The sequence below is a fragment of the Acinonyx jubatus genome, chromosome B3 (assembly GCF_027475565.1).
Source record: "Acinonyx jubatus isolate Ajub_Pintada_27869175 chromosome B3, VMU_Ajub_asm_v1.0, whole genome shotgun sequence".
Classification (NCBI taxonomy): domain Eukaryota; kingdom Metazoa; phylum Chordata; class Mammalia; order Carnivora; family Felidae; genus Acinonyx; species Acinonyx jubatus.
Genome location: NC_069386.1, coordinates 75,737,497 through 75,750,146, shown reverse-complemented (window position 1 = coordinate 75,750,146; position 12,650 = coordinate 75,737,497). Strand labels below are relative to the sequence as shown.

Below are 12,650 nucleotides of genomic sequence, written 5' to 3'. Positions count from 1 at the left end.
CCTTATTCTCCCACATTAAGAAACTAGTAAAAAGAGCAAAGTAATCTCAAACCAAGGTCAAAAAGGAAATAATAGAAATCAGAGTAGAAATAAATTAAATAAAGATAGGAAAAAATAGAGGAAATTGACCGAATAAAAACGTGGTTCACTAATCTTCCATTAGACTGAACAGAAACAGGTGTTGAGAAGGATGTGGAAGAACTGCAATCCACACACTTTACTAGAAACACAAAATGGTGCAATGACTTTGCAAAACTCTTTGGCATTTCCTCAAAATTGTTGTAAATAGAGGTATTGTATAACCCAGCAATTCCACTACTAGATATATAGCCAAAATACAGGAGAATAAAAACCTACACATGACTACTTATAGTGGCATTAATCATAATGGTCAAAAAATGAAAACAAATCAAAGTCCATCAACCAATGAATGGATAAACAAAATGTGATATACCCATTCAATGTAATAGCCATCCGAAGGAATAATATAATGATACATACTACAATACAGATGAACCTTGAAAACATCCTAAAATAAGCCAATCACAAATGACCACATTTGTATAATTAAATTTATATGAAATTTTCACAATAGGCAAATCCATAGAGACAGAAAATAGATTAGTGGTCAGAGGCGTGGGGAGAGAGAGAAAGAGAAAGTGCATGCTAATAATGGGTTTTCTTTTGGGGTGATTAAAAGGTCCTAAAATTAGACAGTGGTGAGAATTACAAAACACTGTGAATATACTAAAAAACTAATGAGTTGTATATTTTACAAAGGTGGATTTTATGCTATGAGAATTGTACTTAAAATAATTAAGGAAGATGAGAGTGAGGCAGGTAGTCTTCTTATATTTGAGGTTAGATCTTTATATGATTGCTTCAGTCTCCATAACTGCCTTTTATTTCCTGATCATGCATAGCCAAAAAATTCCATATTAATAACAAAGTAAAGGCACTTTTTTGACATGTCTGAAGAATGTGTTGTTGAAATAAATTAACATAAGTTAACAATGTATAAGCCAAAAGCAACTTTTGAATAAGACATACTGCTAAAGAACTTAATTACATTGAGGTGCCAGATGAAGCTGTCACCTCCCTAGTTGAAGCCAACAAGGAGAAAAGGAAGCCAAAAATAAGAAGGGAAGAATGGAAACACTTACCTGAATGATCCAGTTTTGGTTGGTGACTTAAGACAGTTCCAAAGAACTCTCATATCTTCCTAGCATCGGGGCTTGTAAGTGAAGAAGGAGGAATTCTGGATATGAGACAAGAAGTTATGCTTTGTTAAGCATAAAGGTAACCTCCAAAGCAAGAATGAATATAGAACAAATGAGAAAAGAGATCCAAAAGTTAAATAAAGTTTTTCCAAACTTTTTTCATTTGCAATTGTTTTTTCATACAGTCCACAGAACTGTAGTGATTGCTTTCTCTGTCATGTAGTTTAAAATGAATTTCAGACCACTATCATATAGGATTATATGTGTGTAAATAAAATATCTAAATTATTGCTTCTCAATCAAGTGAATCAGAATAACCCATGAAAATATTGTAACATTTGGATTCCCATAACTGTGTCCCAAATTCATGGAATCAGATATCCAGGGTTGATGACTAGTTGATGATACTGATAATGGCGATGGTGATGATGAAATACTTGGGAGTATGACTTTTGTGATCAATCAGGTTTGCGAATCACCAGGTATCATTATGAAACAAACACACACATACAGTACGTATAATCATGCAATCTGAAATCTGGAATGTGTAAATTAAGGATATATAGAGGGGAAGTACTTTCCATAAAAATACACGGCCAGTTAGCAGCAGTGTTGCATAAGAACCTAGGTTGGTTAAAAACAGTCTTCTATAGGCTGAGCTTATTGTTTCCCTTTACTTCAATTCCCACAGATAGGCGATGAAATTTAAGACTTAATGTTACGTAGCATGGTACAGTTTCTTGCATTAACTTTAAAATCACTTTAAAACCACTGGCCAATAAAACATTTCACTCTTGTAAATGATAAATATCAGGAACAGCTGGAAAATAAATTATTCTTAAATTTCCATGTATATTTATGAATTTGGAAGACCATTTCATCAGAGGTGAAAACACCAAACAGTAAATGATGCTGGCCTCTGGGGAGTGGGAAGGTGATGTAGATGTGTAGAGTAGGAGGGATGCTTATTTACAATGTAAATGTGTTATAATCAGATCTTCACATTTTTAAATAATAAAAGGAAATAAAATTATTTACAGAATAAAAGGAAAGAAAATTAACTTATCCAAGAAAAGTTATTAGTTTTTCTATTGCTGTGTAACAAATTAGCACAAACTTAGCAACTTAAAAAAAAACATGCATTTTTTATCTCAAAATTTCTGTGGTTCTGGGATCCAGATATATCTTAACTGAATCATTTAAAAGAATGTAATTAATGTAATGGCCAAGACTGAATTCTCATCTAAAAGACAGACTAACTAGGAAAGAGTCCACTTCTAGTCTCACTCACATTGATGGAAGAATTCCTTTCCTTGTGATTGTACGCTGAGGTCCCCAACTTCTTGCTGCCTATTGTCTGGAAGCTACCTTCAGCTCCTAAAGGCCTTCCTCAGTTCCTTGCCATATGAGTATTTACTTCTTCAAAGCTGGCAACGGAGTCTTACATTACACAACCGTGGGAGTGACATCTTATTACCTTTACCATCTTCTATTGATCAGAAGAAAGTCACAGGATGAGCAAGGACTCGGTTTTTGTAGATCTTGCTGATATAACAGATTATATTTTGAAAGGAAACAAGTATTTATTGAGACTCTTTTTGCGTCAGGCACTCTATTAAGCATTGTAAGATTCTGTATATATTTCTTACGGCATTCATATAAAATACTGATACTACCAGTTATACTCTGGGATGAGAACTTAGAGTCACTTTTCTTACGTGATGCAAGTAGCAAGTGTTAGAGAATGAATTTCAACAAAAGTCTTCCCTTAATCAGAGCTCTTCTATTTCTATTCTACTACATTACTGTGTTAGAAGACAGGGCTAAAAACAGGGGGTTTTTTGCTCCCCAGTTTGCATAAGATAGTACATGTTAAATGGGCAGAAGTGAAAAGGAGACGTGGAAAAAATTAACAGAAGCATGACTAAATCAACTTACATAAGATTTCACAAGTGAATTCAGTTTATATTATTTGTAATTATTGAAGGCAAATACACAACATTGAAACTTAAAAAGACAGTACTTAGATATAAGCCTTGTGGATTATATAGTTTAATATCCAAGGGCACATAATCAAGCTTGTTTTTTGGGTTTTTTTTTGTTTGTTTTTTTTAAGGAACAGGTGAAGAATTTAAAGCTTTCTCCAGGACTTTCCTTTGACAGTTAAATAGTAATAAAATCCGCTTAGAAGTTTTGATTTTCTCTTGTAATTGGCAACAGTAATTTCTACATTTTGGATTAATTACTAAAAATTTTCATTTCCCATAGGTGGCAGCATAAACTTCCATAGAATATACATTACTAGCAATATTAGTTCAGATCTTCTTTTCTCATAATGGCAAACTACTATTTTGAGGGTTTTCTGATTCCACTGAGTCCATCTTTTGAATCTATTTAAAATATTTTAAGTAGAGAATAATTTTTTTAATTTTTTTTAACGTTTATTTATTTTTGAGACAGAGACAGAGCATGAACGGGGGAGGGTCAGAGAGAGAGGGAGACACAGAATCTGAAGCAGGCTCCAGGCTCCAAGCTGTCAGCACAGAGCCCGACACGGGGCTCGAACTCACGGACCGCGAGATCATGACCTGAGCTGAAGTCGGCCACTTAACCGACTGAGCCACCCAGGTGCCCCTAAGTAGAGAATAATTTATTTTGTTAGAAGTACAAGTATAATGTAAGTAAAAGTAAATGTATAAGTATAATTTTGCATCATTTTTTGAGACAGCCTTATCATTCCATAATGAATAAATGAAAAAAGAACTAAGATTAAAAGCCAAAATCAACAGTTTTAATTGATATGGTTGGGTAGTTAACATGCCACTTTCAGAGTTGACAACATAAGATGATTTTATAATGATCAATGAACTCTTGTCATGCACTAAACTCTCCTTTTTGCAGTATGTACAAGTATGTAGGTGTGTAATCTTATATGCAATCATGTCTGACTGGATCAGCTCTCTCAAACTCTCTATTTTAAGTTTGTTTATTTCTTTGGATTCCCAAAGCAGTTAGAAAAGGGTTCACATTTGTGTTTTAAGGAATGTCAAAATATTCAATCAACTGGTATTTTTCCATACCTTTTGAATTGGTTGAAAATTTTTCACTCTCCAAAGTACAATATTTAAATTCTACTTAATGAAGTTATATACAAAACAAAATAAACAAACAAAAATAAATAAGAATTCAGTTGTAGTTAATCTTAGGTTAAAGTTCACCTGGAAATGTCTTGATTTAAGGGCATTTGTTTCCTTTTTCATGTTTCGATAGATCTCCTTTCTTTGTCTTTTGTATAAATTAGCTCTTGAGAATCCACTGTATTCCAGAGAAATCTCATACTTCACAGAAAGCTGACTGGATTTTAGTACAGGATATTTTAACACATTTGTCTACCTTTAGGTGTTTTGCTTTATGTTTCAAAGGTATGATAGTGGTTCAACACTCAAATATCTGCCTTTTATAACTTATCTCCTAAGATATGTTCCAAAACAATGAGGTATATTGTTGACAAAGAATTAAATGTAATAATCAAGCAATTAACCAAGGGTATCTGCAGCACTATATAGAAAGACAAATTAAGAAGACTACCATGGTATCCAGAAGCCATCTGTTAACCAATGTCAAATTGATGATAAAGAAAATTGAGTTCCCTTGGCAGTTGGTTTTTCTCCAGCTGTATACAGCTATAAAAGAGCCATCAAAGACAAATCTGCATTTGTTGTTAATTCAGAAATGCAGTAGATAGGCACTGAGAAACCTCCAGTGACAACTTTTTATTCTGAAAGTTGATGCTAAGATTCCTGGGAAAGTTACACATTGGGCCTTGGATAGGCATTTAAAGACCATCTTGACAGGGCAAAAAGATGATCAGTACAATTTTCATATGCATGTATGTGCACGCAAATACAGTAAAAATCTGCTCAGACCATGAAATAATGAGATAATCACTTCTAAAGTAATCAACAATGCAAAGGTTACTTGAAAACTTATACATTTCCCCCAACATTTATTATTGCAATATTCCAATATGAGTCTCACTTTAAGAAAAGCCTATGACGAAGCAGTACTAGAAAATAATCATAAATTTGGACGGCCTTTAGAAGTAAGACCTGAAAAAGACTAATGTCAAAGACTTAACAAAGGGTCCTCAAGAATCATTATAATACCAACACACAAAGGAAACTTTAAAAAGTTAACATAATGCCTTGAAAAAGGTTGGGATCTGGAGTCAGGCAAAAGTGATGTTTCAAATTCATACTTCATTTCTTGTTAGTTATATGACCTTGGGCATATTACTTAATCTGTAGTAGTGTGTGTATAAAAATGAGACTGATAATAACCGTGCATGGATGTTGAAAGGATAAAATAAATTAATGGGTGTCAAAACTTATTTCTGTCAAATAAAACGTTAAATGTCTTATCAATGGATTATTGAAGTAATACTAATTGCTAAGGACTTTAAGCTTATTGTGGAGAGGTCACCAGGCTGAGGATCAGGAAATCTAGCTTGTTCTACCAGCTTTGACCCTGTACAAATCATTTAAGTTCTCTGGACCTCAGTTTACTCTTTGCTAAATTGAGGTTGGGATGGGGATAGAATTAAAATGACAATATTAATTCTAAAATCCACTTATTCCAAGGATTTGCGTTAGATTACAAAAAATAAAAGCAAAATATAAAATCACATATTTGCAGAAGAACAATGTTTAAATCATTGCAATCCATTAGATGTGCTGTGTTTATTGCTTATTTCTTAAAATAAAAATTTTAAAGTGGAAAAAGTCAGCTTTTATAGCCCACTTAAGATTTATGTTTTTATTAGAATGTGTTTTTTTTAATATATGAAATTTATTGTCAAATTGGTTTCCATACATCACCCAGTGCTCATCCCAACAGGTGCCCTCCTCAATATCCATCACCCACCCTTCTCTCCCTCCCACCCCCCATCAGCCCTCAGTTTGTTCTCTGTTTTTAAGAGTCTCTTATACTTTGGCTCTCTCCTACTCTAACCTCTTTTTTTTTTCCTTCCCCTCCTCCATGGGTTCCTGTTAAGTTTCTCAGGATCCACATAAGAGTGAACACATATGGTATGTGTCTTTCTCTGTATGGTTTATTTCATTAGCATCACACTCTCCAGTTCCATCCACGTTGCTACAAAGGGCCATATTTCATTCTTTCTCATTGCCACATAGTACTCCATTGTGTATATAAACCACAATTTCTTTATCCATTCATCAGTTGATGGACATTTTGGCTCTTTCCATAATTTGGCTATTGTTGAGAGTGCTGCTATAAACATTGGGGTACAAGTGCCCCTATGCATCAGCACTCCTGTATCCCTTGGGTAAATTCCTAGCAGTGCTACTGCTGGGTCATAGGGTAGGTCTATTTTTAATTTCTTGAGGAACCTCCACACTGTTTTCCGGAGCAGCTGCACCAGTTTGCATTCCCACCAACAGGGCAAGAGGGTTCCTGTTTCTCCACATCCCCTCCAGCACCTATAGTCTCCTGTTTAGTTCATTTTGGCCACTCTGACTGGCGTGAGGTGATATCTGAGTGTGGTTTTGATTTGTATTTCCCTGATGAGGAGCGATGTTGAGCATCTTTTCATGAGACTATTGGCCATCCAGATATCTTCTTTAGAGAATGTGTCTATTCATGTTTTCTGCCCATTTCTTCACTGGGTTATTTGATTTTCGGGTGTGGAGTTTGGTGAGCTCTTTATAGATTTTGGATACTAGCCCTTTGTCCAATATGTCATTTGCAAATATCTTTTCCCATTCTGTTGGTTGCCTTTTAGTTTTGTTGATTGTTTCCTTTGCTGTGCAGAAGCTTTTTATCTTCATGAGGTTCCAATAGTTCATTTTTGCTTTTAATTCCCTTGCCTTCGGGGATGTGTCAAGTAAGAAATTGCTACGGCTGAGGTCAGAGAGGTCTTTTCCTGTTTTCTCCTCTAGGGTTTTGATGGTTTCCTGTCTCACATTCAGGTACTTTATCCATTTTGAGTTCATTTTTGTGAATGGTGTGAGAAAGTGGTCTAGTTTCAACCTTCTACATGTTGCTGCCCAGTTCTACCAGCACCATTTGTTAAAGAGACTGTCTTTTTTCCATTGGATATTCTTTCCTGCTTTGTCAAAGATTAGTTGGCCACACGTTTGTGGGTCTAGTTCTGGGGTTTCTATTCTATTCCATTGGTCTATGTGTCTGTTTTTGTGCCAATACCATGCTGTCTTGATGATTACAATCTTGTAGTAGAGGCTAAAGTCTGGGATTGTGATGCCTCCTGCTTTGGTCTTCTTCAAAATTACTTTGGCTATTCGGGCCTTTTGGGTTCCATGTGAATTTTAGAATTGCTTGTTCTAGCTTCGAGAAGAATGCTGATGCAATTTTGATTGGGATTGCAGTGAATGTGTAGATAGCTTTGGGTAGTACTGACATTTTGACAATATTTATTCTTCCAACCCATGAGCACGGAATGTTTTTCCATTTCTTTATATTTTCTTCAATTTCCTTCATAAGCTTTCTATCGTTTTCAGCATACAGATCTTGTACATCTTTGGTTAGATTTATTCCTAGGTATTTTATGCTTCTTGGTGCAGTTGTGAATGGGATCAATTTCTTTATTTGTCTTTCTGTTGCTTCATTAGTAGTGTATAAGAATGCAACTGATTTCTGTACACTGATTTTGTATCCTGCAACTTTGTTGAATTCATGTGTCAGTTCTAGCAGACTTTTGGTGGAGTCTACTGGATTTTCCATGTATAATATCATGCCATCTGCAAAAAGTGAAAGCTTAACTTCATCTTTGCCAATTTTGATGCCTTTGATTTCCTTTTGTTGTCTGATTGCTGACACTAGAATTCCCAACACTATGTTAAACAACAGCGGTGAGAGTGGACATCCCTGTCGTGTTCCTGATCTCAGGGAAAAAGCTCTCAGGTTTTCCCTGTTGAGGATGATGTTAGCTGTGGGCTTTTCATAAATGGCTTTTATGATCTTTAAGTATGTTCCTGCTATCCCTACTTTCTCGAGGGTTTTTATTAAGAAAAGATGCTGAATTTTGTCAAATGCTTTTTCTGCAACGATTGACAGGATAATATGGTTCTTTTCTTTTATTAATGTGATTGATGTATCACAGTGATTGATTTGCGAATGTTGAACCAACCCTGCATCCCAGGAATGAATCCCACTTGATCATGGTGAATAATCCTTTTAAATGCTGTTAAATTCGATTTGCTAATATCTTATTGAGAATTTTTGCATCCATATTCATCAGGGATATTGGCCTCTAGTTCTCTTTTTTTACTGGGTCTCTGTCTGGTTCAGGAATCAAAGTAATACTGGCTTCATAGAATGAGTCTGGAAGTTTTCCTTCCCTTTCTATTTTTTGGAATAGCTTCAGAAGGATAGGTATTATCTCTGCTTTAAATGTCTGGTAGAACTCCCCTGGGAAGCCATCTGGTCCTGGACTCTTATTTGTTGGGAGATTTTTGATAACTGATTCCATTTCTTTGCTGATTATGGGTCTGTTCAAGCTTTCTATTTCCTCCTGATTGAGTTTTGGAAGTGTGTGGGTGTTTAGGAATTTGTCCATTTCTTCCAGGTTGTCCAGTTTGTTGGCATATAGTTTTTCATAGTAGTCCCTGATAATTGCTTGTATTTCTGAGGGATTGGTTGTAATAATTCCATTTTCACTCATGATTTTATCTATTTGGGTCATCTCCCTTTTCTTTTGGAGAAGCCTGGCTAGAGGTTTATCCATTTTGTTTATTTTTTTCAAAAAACCAACTCTTGGTTTCATTGATCTGTTCTACAGTTTTTTTTTAGATTCTATAGTGTTTATTTCTGCTCAAATCTTTATTATTTCTCTTTTTCTGCTGGGTTTAAGGTGGCCTTGCTGCTCTGCTTCTATTTCCTTTAGGTGTTCTGTTAGAATTTGTATTTGGGATTTTTTTTGTTTCTTGACATAGACCTGGATTGCAATGTATTTTCCTCTCAGGACTGGCTTTGCTGCACCCCAAGGCATTTGGATTGTTGTATTTTCACTTTCGTTTGTTTCCATATATTTTTTAATTTCTCCTCTAATTGCCTGGTTGACCCATTCATTCTTTAATAGGGTGTTCTTTAACCTCCATGCTTTTGGAGGTTTTCCAGACTTTTTCCTGTGGTTGATTTCAAGCTTCACAGCATTGTGGTCTGAAAGTATGCATGGTATGATTTCAATTCTTGTATACTTATGAAGGGCTGTTTTGTGACCCAGTAGGTGATCTATCTTGGAGAATGTTCCATGTGCACTCGAGAAGAAAGTATATTCTGTTGCTTTGGGATGCAGAGTTCTAAATAGATCTGTCAAGTCCATCTGATCCAATGTATCATTCAGGGCCCTTGTTTCTTTATTGACTGTGTGTCTAGATGATCTATCCATTTCTGTAAGTGGAGTGTTAAAGTCCCCTGCAATTACCACATTCTTATCACTAAGGTTGGTTATGTTTATGAGTAATTGTTTTATATATTTGGGGGCTCCCGTATTTGGCACATAGACATTTATAATTGTTAGCTCTTCCTGATGGATAGACCCTGTGATTATTATATAATGCCCTTCTTCTCTCTTGTTACAGCCTTTAATTTAAAGTCTAGTTTGTCTGATAGAAGTATGGCTACTCCAGCTCTCTTTTGACTTCCAGTAGCATGATAAATAGTTCTCCATCCCCTCACTTTCAATCTGAAGGTGTCTTCAGGACTAAAATGAGTCTCTTGTCGACAGCAAATAGATGGGTCTTGTTTTTTTATCCATTCTGATACCTATGTCTTTTGGTTGGCACATTTAGTCCATTTACATTCAGTGTTATTATAGAAAGATATGGGTTTAGAGTCATTGTGATGTCCGTAGGTTTCATGCTGGTAGCGATGTCTCTGGTACGTTGTCTCACAGGATCCCCCTTAGGATCTCTTGTAGGTCTGGTTTAGTGGTGACGAATTCCTTCAGTGTTTGTTTGTTTTGGAAGACCTTAATCTCTCCTTCTTTTCTAAATGACAGATTTGCTGGCCAAAGGATTCTGAGCTGCATATTTTTTCTGTTCATCACATGGAAGATTTCCTGCCATTCCTTTCTGGCCTGCCAAGTTTCAGTAGAGATATCTGTCATGAGTTTTATAGGTCTCCCTTTATATGTTAGAACACGTTTATCCCTAGCTGCTTTCCGAATTTTCTCTTTATCCCCGTATTTTGCCAGTTTCACTATGGTATGTCGTGCAGAAGATCGATTCAAGTTACGTCTGAAGGGAGTTCTCTGTGCCTCTTGGATTTCAATGCCTTTTCCCTTCCGCAGATCAGGGAAGTTCTCAGCTATGATTTCTTCAAGTACACCTTCAGAACCTTTCCCTCTCTCTTCCTCCTCTGGAATACCAATTATGCGTAGATTATTTCTCTTTAGTGCATCACTTAGTTCTCTAATTTTCCCCTCATACTCCTGGATTTTTTTATCTTTTTCTCAGCTTCCTCTTTTTCCATAATTTTATCTTCCATTCCCCTATTCTCTCCTCTGCCTCTTCAGTCCGAGTTGTGGTTGTCTCCATTTTATCTTGCAGCTCATTTATAGCATTTTTTAGCTCCTCCTGGCTGTTCCTTAGTCCCTTGATCTCTGCAGCAGTAGATTCTCTGCTGTCCTTTATACTGTTTTCAAGCCCAGCGATTAATTTTATGACTATTATTCTAAATTCACTTTCTGTTATATTGTTTAAATCCTTTTTGATCAGTTCGTTAGCTGTCGTTATTTCCTGGAGATTCTTTTGAGGGGAATTCTTCCATTTTGTCATTTTGTGTCGTCCCTGGAGTGGTGCGGGACTGCGGGGCACTTCCCCTCTGCTGTCTTGAATAACTTGCGTTGGTGGGCGGGGCTGCAGTCAGACCTGATGTCTGCCCCCAGCTCACTGCTGGGGCCACAGTCAGACTGGTGTGTGCCTTCTCTTCCCCTCTCCTAGGGGCAGGATTCACTGTGGGGTGGCGTGGCCCCTCTGGGCTACTTGCACACTGCCATGCTTGTGGTGCTGGGGATCCGGCGTATTAGCTGGGGTGGATAGGCAAGGTGCACAGGGGTGGGAGAGGCAGGCTCAGCTCTCTTTTCCTTTGGTGATCCACTTCGGGAGGGGCCCTGCAGCACTGGGAGGGGGTCAGACCTGCCCCTGGAGGGATGGATCTGCAGAAGCACAGCATTGGGTGTTTGTGCCGTGCAAGCAAGTTCCCTGACAGGAACTGGTTCCCTTTGGGATTTTGGCTGGGGGAGATGGCGCTGGCAAGTGCCTTCCTTCCCCTCCAAGCTGAGCTCTGTCATCCAGGGCTCAACAACTCTCCCTCCCGTTGTCCTCCAGCCCTCCCACTCTCCAAGCAGATCTGTTAACTTATAACCTTCCAGATGTTAAGGCCCGCTTGCTGTCAGAACACACTCCGTCGGCCCCTCTGCCCTCGCAAGCCAGACTCAGGGGTTCTGCTTGGCAGGCGGGCCGCCCCTCCACCCTGGCTCCCTCCCGCCAGTCCATGTAGTGCGCACCGCCTCTCTGCCCTTCCTACCCTTTTCCGTGGGCCTCTCGTCTATGCTTGGCTCCGGAGAATCCGTTCTGCTAGCCTTGTGGTGGTTTTCTGGGTTATTTAGGCAGGTGTGGGTGGAATCTAAGTGATCAGCAGGACGCGGTGAGCCCAGCGTCCTCCTACGTCACCATCCTAGACTGCGTTTAAGTAAACATGTATTTAATTTATTCATCCCAGCCACCTAGTTGAACTAGATTCAGCCAGAACTGTGTCTGACTTTTCTTGTACTGGCAGCTTAGAACTTTAGAGTTAGAGAAGATTAAAAAAAACAAAAAAACCAAAAACCAAAAACCAAAAAAACAACTTATCCATTCCCCACTTAATGGGTGGGAAAAAAATACCATATGAGAGATATTTGTAAATGAGAGAGTAGTGGTTCTAGTACCCACATCTCTTGACCCCTAGATCAATCTTTGTTCCACATCACATTTCACTGTTTTTAACAATCTTGAAAATGCATTCCATCTCTCGTCACTGTCTCTGTTCCTGACACCTTATCTGATTTGATTAACTTTGACTGAAGTTACCACATTTTAGTCTACTACTGCTATGTTGAACAAGCATTTCACATGGGACGATCTCAAAATACAAATGTGTTTGGTCTCCCACTGCCACTTGAAAATGTATCCCCCCCCACCATCGTACAAAAACTTAGCAACCCTCATCATTTTTCAGTCCATTCCTAAATATCAGACATTCAATAGTCATTTCAGGTTACAGCATACAGTTTCAATTCAGAAATACTAAATGCTGCTTCAAGATAGTAACCAATATTTGAATCTTCATTAAAAAATAAGAATCTTTTCCTTTTACGCATGGTTGGCTTCTTCATGTACTTCTCCTTCC

General features: G+C 37.5%; 1 long non-coding RNA gene across 1 annotated transcript in view; it reads right to left on the bottom strand.

Moving 5' to 3' along the window:
* Window positions 1–1,163: 1,163 nt before the first annotated feature.
* The window catches only part of LOC106981852 (uncharacterized), a 73,007-nt gene continuing 61,520 nt past the window's right edge, over window positions 1,164–12,650 (bottom strand). The window contains exon 3 of the long non-coding RNA XR_001431275.3: window positions 1,164–1,258. This is a non-coding gene — a long non-coding RNA (uncharacterized LOC106981852). The remainder of the gene's footprint in view (window positions 1,259–12,650) is intronic.